Consider the following 8545-nt stretch of genomic DNA (forward strand, 5'->3'; position numbering starts at 1 on the left):
TGGATTGGGGCTGTTGTAGATGAAAAATTGTTTGTGAGCAGAGAAATTGAACTATGTGAAGAGAGTTAAAGTTAACCATAGGTAAATCACCCTTGTGGATTCATAGTTTTAGCTTAGGGGTTGGCCTCTATTGCAATGAGAGCTGGTGCAACAGGGATACTTCCTAAAAATGAAGTGTTCATAACTTGTGATTATGCTGAATTAATGTTCTTTTGATATGGATTATATTACTTTCCAGTTTGTCCAAATCTATTTGCAAGTTTAAGTGTGCATTTTAAATTTATAATTTATGGTGATGAAATAGTTTAATTATATTGTATAAGCCTATATTCTAGTGACTGCATATGTTCGTTCATTGATAATAAAGTAATCAGGAAATATATCAAAACAGGAATCTGGAAATATGAAATCAAAGTAACATATTTAGAGTGAATATTAGTGGTTTCAAGAAATACTCCATATCCTCCACCGTACACAAAGAACAAAGAGTATTTGGCAGATAACCATGATACCTCAACTTGAATTTGCACTAATTGCTCTAGACGCTCAATGTTGACAGCCTACACAATTTGATAAAGATTACGACGATACACATCAACGATCCTGTAAGATGGCGATTTTCAATGCTCGATATTAGTACCAGAACTAAATGGCTTGAAAAATTGGATGAAATAATAGAATCAACTTGAATTTGCAACACAATTTGATAAAGATTAAGACGATACACATCAACGATCCTGTAAGATGGCCATTACCAATGCTCGATTTTAGTAACAGAACTAAATGGCTTGAAAAATTGGATGAAATAATAGACTGGAGATTCAGCTCTTTCTGGAATTCCATTTCAAAGTTACAACACGCCAAATATCAAGCAATTCCATTTCAAAGTTACAACACGCCAAATATCAAGCAATTTTCAAACCAGTCTCACAAACTATACTTCGACTTGACAAAACTACGTTCCTCTGGAAATATGCTCTGTTATTATCAACACCTCCAACTAGAACTTTCAAAATATAGCATAACTATCCTGAATCCTCCACTGCACAATTTGAAAGTTGAATCACAAAAGCAAGTTCTGAATGAACGGTGAAGTAAGCCCTCCGCTTGGTTTTAATTCAAGACAATGGGATCGATCAAACCTAGGGAACAATATTAGATGACCTGATTTTGTCAATCCATTGCCCCATGGAAGTTTCTGTGTTTCGAAACCCAAAGAAACCATATCTTTACTCTTATTCATGCTAAGTACAGCTCCCCAAGGTGGATTTAGTATTAAATCTGCAAACCACCAGTTTCCAACTTCTTTGATCTTTGTTGGGCGGAGCTTATTTTCATTGACAATGGCATCCCAAACCAGATTTTTGTCTTTCATCGCCTCAGCCAAACTGAAGCCTTCACCCTCATATGGTAAGGGGTCCAGATCAAATTTCTCTGCGAGTATTCCCCAGAGGTGTTTCCATTTATACACGTCTCCATTAGCATAATTAAAGGCCTGGTTCTTGGCATAAGGATCTGTGGCAGCCCAAATTTCTTGTTCTGTAATTAATTCTGCATCAGATGCATTCATAAACTGTTCCCACGAAATTATGTTCCCTGGGTACTTGAAAGGAAACCCCTCATGTTTGCAAATGGCAGCGTAAACACAGAGTGTGCCTAAAACATTCATCAAGCTCCACGGAGAGAAGCCAAATATGTGTGTCGGACGGTGAATGGACCAAGTTAATCCTTCTTTCTTCTTTGCAGCCTCAAATACAATATCCTCGAGAGTGTAGTAGAAATTGGGCACAGGTAGCCTAGGTAGCTCTTCGTGAAAGGGTGCCTCGTGAGGCTGATATTTACAATTCATGGCCACTGCATCAAATGGACCAATGTAGTGTTTCCCTCCAGTCTGAAGTCATATGTGCTGTAAATTCTCTGCATTCGGCAGGAGGGCATCTAACACATTACTCAACATTCTTCCATTGTCCTCACAGTTCTGCTCCTCTGTCTCTCTGCTAACCCAAACAACCCAAAAGAGATGAGTGACATCCTTCACCTTTTCTAAAGTTTGCTCTCTATCTAAAACATCACATTGAACATATTCCACTGGACTATCTGGAGACCAATCTGGCTTAGGCCTCCTAGCAACTCCATAAACTTTCCAAGGTCCACCAGGAGTGTCAGATAATGGCAATATTTCTGCCAAGCAATTTCCTACAATTCCTGTTACCCCTATGACCAATGCCACTCCCTGCTGCCTCCCAGATTTATCTCTGGAGCTTTCAAGATTGGTTTGGAATTCTCTCTGCATTGAAAGAGTTACGAGTTACCAAAATAGCAATCCACAATGCAATATAATGAAGCAAGAGCAACAATTCCAAATGCAGCAAAATGCTTATCATTTAACGCATCCAAACACGGCTTTGAGAAACACATCGAGATTATGAAGCCAAGTATGCATGTTCAGATTTAATACATGACCATTTCTATGTTGTCGAGATATGCTGCCTAGCTTCACAACCCAGCTATACATATCAGACCAGGTTTAAATGGATCTGTGTTAATGTTCATATTCAGTGCACTGTACCTTGAATGCACCTATATATTAAAAGAAAGTGTTTGATCAATTCATTAACTTAGCCCAGACCAGCACCTCAATAAATGTTCGATAAATCATTTATCCTCACCCAGTAGAGCAGCTCAATTCGTGCTCAGGTTTAGATGGATGTGTTAATGTCAGTATTCAATGCAATCTACTTTCAAATCCACTCACCCATAAACACAGCGAGTGTTGATGAATCCTTCACCCTGACCTTATTCACCACCTCAATTTGTGTGAACTCAACATATGCAACCTGGCATGGATATTAAGCTTGCCTTACAGGAGTCTGTGCTAATGTCGATATTCAATGGACCCTAAACCCAGCCCCACCATGTACAGAAATGGCTCTCTCAGTGCAGTAACCTAACCCTAAAATCCTAAATAATTACAGGAGAAAAAAGAGAGCAGTCTTTAGCTGTAACGGTGTAATAACCCTAAACTAAGAATCGTAAGAATTACAGGAAACAAAAGTTCAGTTTTTTAGCCCTAGACGATGCTGAATGTTTGAATTTAATATTAAATTATTTAAGAAAATTTTATCTGAAAAGTTTTTTTAAATAATACAAGAGACCATCAATTCCGGAAGAATTGGACAATATACATCTTAAATTTATAAAAACACCAAATTTAAAAAATACATAGAACTGTAATTGTTGAGGGCAGTAAACCCTCTCTGGGGAAAAGTAGTGAACCCGCATCATATGAACAGCCATCCACAGTCATCTCGATGTGCAGAGCATCCTGTGGAGCATCGGTGCCGAGCTTGGACAAGACATCGGCAACAAATTTGTCTCAGCTTTTTAAACCATTAAAGAGAACACTAGAATTTTGAAATCTGAGAAAATTTCACCTCACCGTTGAATGAATCATTAGTGAATATTTTTTCGGCTGTGTGAGAGATATTTTATTTTAGTCCTACCCGTCTCGAAACCCTTCACCGATCAGCAGCAGACCAGGGAGAAAGAAAATGGCATTTGCTTGTAGAACTTTGTCTGAGAAGCGAAAACATATCTGCAATCCATATAATAATTTAATAATAAAAGTACGAAGAGCAATCCACAGAGGCAAAACGAGAAGAAAGATTACTGCAATGCTGCTTTTCATTAATTTCCCTAAAAATAACTGTATTATAGTGAAGAAAGAATACTAAAACCCCAAAGAACCAGTAACCCCAAATTTATCAGACTTTAAAGGACCATTAAATCGACCTAAAATAAATGTGCAATTATAAACTAAAACACTTACCCGCGAGTGCCAAGGGAACCTGTCCACCAAGAATATCAGCTCATTGTGATAAAATGCACACTAATCCACACACCAAATTGTGACAAGAAACATCACTATCAATTTCAATTTCAGAAATGTATACATGCAAAATTAGCACAAAAAATTCCATAATATAATAATTTAATAATAAAAGTACGAAGAGCAATCCACAGAGGCAAAACGAGAAGAAAGATTACTGCAATGCTGCTTTTCATTAATTTCCCTAAAAATAACTGTATTATAGTGAAGAAAGAATACTAAAACCCCAAAGAACCAGTAACCCCAAATTTATCAGACTTTAAAGGACCATTAAATCGACATAAAATAAATGTGCAATTATAAACTAAAACACTTACCCGCGAGTGCCAAGGGAACCTGTCCACCAAGAATATCAGCTCATTGTGATAAAATGCACACTAATCCACACACCAAACTGTGACAAGAAACATCACTATCAATTTCAATTTCAGAAATGTATACATGCAAAATTAGCACAAAAAATTCCATAATCCATGACTTCATTTAATCTTCCCCACTAATCACATACTACCAACTTATAGGCTATCAGCGCAGTGCTGTAATGCCGTACTAATGGATTGTAGGTAAGCAATTTCAAGAATGAGGCAATGATTGGAGTTTCCACGGATTTCTCACATCTCTTACCCAAGAAAGGAGCCAAATGACCTGACTGAGGATGAGCTGCGAGTTCCAAATGGAATTAGCGTTGCAGTGAAGAAATGAACACAGCTGAGCAGAGACTCGGATTGGAATCCTGCAACAAATTCATTCACTTGAGCAAAGGGCGCGGCAGCACAGACATAAAAATCGAGCTATCGTGAGATTTATATGGGTGAAGCAGCAGGGATGGTAGATCTTTGGGCATTTTGGTGTAGATCATGCACCGGTAGGTTTGCACAGGGCAAGGTAGCCGGTCTGCGTTAAGTATACATTGCGGGTATCTTTTTCGGGTCTCTGTTTGCTGCACCATGATTATAACAAGCCCATATCAGCTGCGAAACGAGCCGCTGAAACGAATGGCTCGCTGGCGGTGTGTCCGTCCCGCTTCCTCATTAACCTTTCAGTGTTCCAGATCAACGATCACACTTCATTCAATCGTCTAACACCACAAATCTACGGTCAACAATAGGACACAGCAGCGCCTGGGGCAATTCATTTCAAAAGGAAACGCCTTACGGCGTAAAAATCTATCAGTAGTTTTCCTGGCCTCACCTCTTCCTTTAGGGATCATGATTTGAGGAAAGGACCCCTATGATTCAGTAATTAAATCCTACACTTGAAAACTGATCAAATGATTTGAGGAAAGGACCCCTATGATTCAGTAATTAAATCCTACACTTGAAAACTGATCAAATGATTTGAGGAAAGGACCCCTATGATTCAGTAAGTTAATTTTCATTCAGTCTGCAATTTCAATTCTATAATCACTTTTTAAGTTTGAAAAAAAACTCAAAACAAAACGAAAACATTTTTTTCATGCCTCGTAGGAATAGGGATAACTTAGGGAATTGTTTTCCAAATACCCCCACTACTTCAAACAGGCAACCTTCCCTCTTCTTCGGTGGTTGTGAATTGGAGGAACCCATAGGTGAGCAACCTAAAATATTTGAAGAACCTATAGGGGAAGAAGAAGAAGAAGAACCCATTCCTATTGATCCAATGGCTGAAAATAGAAATGACAGAGGAAATAGAGAAAGATTTGAGGGTGCCTTCCCCATCAGGGAAACCAATGGGGATACTAAGATGAAGAAAATAAGCCCCGCTTCTCTTCCTCATTTCCATTTCCTAACCTCAGAAGATCCAGACACTTTATTATTTGATTTTTTTGTCATATGCCGAACCTATGACTACACCAATGATGAGCAGAAGTCGAAACTATTTCCATCCACTCTCAAGGATGAAACTTTGCGTTGGTTCATGGGTTTACCTCGGGATAGCATCACAACTTGGGCTCAGATGTAGCAAGCCTTCAACAACAAGCATCAAGACTACTGTAGGTCTAAAGACACTAAAGAGGAAATTTTTAGGATGACATTAGGGCATGATGAATCCCTAAAGGACTATGAAGAAATATTTCAGCTTAGCTACAAAAGGGCCAGGCACACACTTGACCCTGAGTCCCTGAAGCTAGTCCTGCTTAGAGGAATAAGGGAAGATCTTCTGGATGCCCTAAACTTGTTAGCAGGAAGGGATATCTACCAGTTACCCTATGAGGATGTCAAGACTCTCTTTAGAAACCATTCTAGGGCAGCTAGGAAAAAGGGTAGGGGTAGTCAACTTGTGGTCAGTCCATCCTCTTCCAATACATCCATCAAGGGTGAAATTGGAAACATGATGGAGGATTTCAAGAGTGAGATGCTACAAAACCTTGCCCTACAGATGGACACTATGCACATTAAGAGAAAACAGGAGGAAGCAGAGAGAGCCTTAGCAATTTTCTACCCTAGATGCACTAGGAGGCACCCTAGAAATGAATTCCCGTTGAATTCGATTGAAATATACTCAGTGTGTGAAGAAAACCACTCCACAAACAAGTTCTCTTCTCTACCTGGACTAAATGTTATATATCATGGAGCGGAAGGGCCAACTGAACATCTCTGCTACATAAACCAAAGGAGACTGTAGGGGACAAGGCCATACCAGCAGGGCATGCAAGGGTCATCACATTCATATTACAACCCCAACCAAACCACATCCATTCCCTCTTGGGGCCCCCCTGCTCATCCTTCCTAGTCTACACCTCCTTCTTGGTCCTTTGCAGCTCAGTATCATTCCCAGCCAGCCAACCAGTCATTTCAACCATATGTTCTTCCACCACCTTAGTGGAATGCATCGCCCCACGGGTGGAGGCCCCCATACAAAAATGCTCTAGCTTTATTGCCTTCACCACTTGCTCAACCACAACTTTTACACTCTGCTCCACCTAAACAATCCTAGATGCCTGCCTAGCCAAATCTGAACCCGAACAACAAACAGGCACAACCAGTATATAGTGGAGAGACATCCTATCCAGCTTATGCTGTGGAAATTCAGGAGATCAACCTGAGATCTAGGAAAGTGCTCCTGAAAAACCAACCTCTACCTCCACCTAAGGGGGTTGAGGATGAAAGAGAGAAAAGCATGCCTAAAGTAAATCCACCACCCTTTCCTGAGAGATTAACCCAACCACTCCAGCCTACCCTAGAAGAGACTGAACTTTTGGGAGAATTGAAAAATATATGTGTCAAAATTCCACTTCTCCAAGTTATAAAAGATGTGCCTATTTACAACAAGTTGATCATGGAGAAGTGACTCAAGCATCCATGGAGGCGAAGAAGAGATACTGCTACCATTGATGTCATTGGACAGCTATCCGACTTAATGCTGGGGTAGGTAATTTGTCCAAAGTATTTCGACCCTGGAAGCCCTGTAGTATATGTGCATATAAATGGCACCATTGTCCCACAAACTTTGATTGATCTTGGGCCTTCCATTAATGTGATGACCAAGGACACCATGCTTAAGCTCAACCTCCAGGGTTCATTGAGAGAGACCACAATGTTCTTGCAACTTGCAGACCGCTCCACAGTGACCTCTGAGGGGATTGTGGAGGACGTGATGGTCTCCATTGACTCTTGGGAATACCTTGCAGATTTCCTAGTTCTCTAGCCTAAGGCCAAGCTTACTGGATACCCTCTCATCCTTAGGAGACCTTGGCTAGCCACTACCAATGCCTACATTAGCTGCAGGGCTGGGAATATGACTATCAAGAATGGGCATATGTCCAAGCAGTTAGTCCTATATCCTCTTACCTATCCATCTCTAGAACATCACTTACCTTTATGGCTGGAAGAGGAGGAAGAAGAAGATGAAGTTTATTCCACCCAACTCTATACCTTAGAAATAACCATGGGAGGGGGACAACCAGATGAAGATGATTTTATTGAACGCATACTCCAAAGTCCAACTCCCAGTACATTTCCCTTAGAAGAATTATTAAAGGAAACCCAAAACAACCATTACATTGATCTATGCTTAGCCAATTCCACCCCTATCCATGTCAAAACTATAGAATTCGACCTTGAGAGAACTTTGAAAATCAGCCCATCTCTTTCTATTCACCAAGAAGAAAAGTTGTGTAACATGATGAACCTCATCATTGGGTAATTGTATGGGCCTTAATTCACCTCCTAGCTTAGTCAAACCAACTATTTCTCACAACTGATTGCATACTTTCGATTATATTTTGTTTATGAGATGAGTTAGAGTTGGATATTTTTCTTTGTAGTCTAATGTGCATTTAATGTAGGATTAAAGGATAAAAGCAAGGAATGTTGGCAAAGACCTTGGTCAAAACTAGAATGGGACAAGGGAGAGGAATTATAGGAGGTAAATCATCCTCATTTACTACCCCTCCACTTGAATATTCCTCCATCAGCTTGGAGTGCAAACAACCAAATCATGAGGACTAGAAGGCAGTTGAGCAAGTGAAAGTCAAAGCACCAGTTTATCTCAAGTTTGGGAGCCAAGCCTCCCTAATTTTGAGTAATTCGTTGGAGGCTTCAGTCGTATAAGTAGAGAGGCCTAGGACCTTAGTACGATTCAGACTTTTTTTTGAGCCAGCATTGAGTTAACTCAAAGGGCTAAAGATCTTGGGTTAGGGCCCAACTCTAGCAGCTAAGGTTCCTCTATATTGTA

The 8545-nt window shown here is 40.0% G+C and overlaps 1 long non-coding RNA gene and 1 pseudogene across 2 annotated transcripts; both read right to left on the bottom strand.

Moving 5' to 3' along the window:
- Positions 1 to 769: 769 nt before the first annotated feature.
- LOC149246103 (3-oxo-Delta(4,5)-steroid 5-beta-reductase-like) lies at positions 770 to 3945 on the bottom strand (annotated as a pseudogene). Its single transcript, XR_016266518.1, has 4 exons — positions 3830 to 3945; positions 3504 to 3595; positions 3223 to 3346; positions 770 to 2287 (listed from the first exon to the last, which is right to left on the bottom strand). The product of XR_016266518.1 is annotated as a 3-oxo-Delta(4,5)-steroid 5-beta-reductase-like (transcript).
- A 260-nt stretch (positions 3946 to 4205) lies between these two features.
- LOC149246104 (uncharacterized) lies at positions 4206 to 4883 on the bottom strand. The gene is made up of 2 exons (XR_016266519.1): positions 4514 to 4883; positions 4206 to 4283 (listed from the first exon to the last, which is right to left on the bottom strand). It is a non-coding gene; the product is annotated as an uncharacterized LOC149246104 (long non-coding RNA).
- Between the last annotated feature and the right edge of the window lie 3662 nt (positions 4884 to 8545).

This window comes from Pinus tabuliformis, chromosome 7 (assembly GCF_031772625.1).
Source record: "Pinus tabuliformis cultivar Carrire ecotype Pingquan chromosome 7, CPIR1, whole genome shotgun sequence".
NCBI lineage: Eukaryota > Viridiplantae > Streptophyta > Pinopsida > Pinales > Pinaceae > Pinus > Pinus tabuliformis.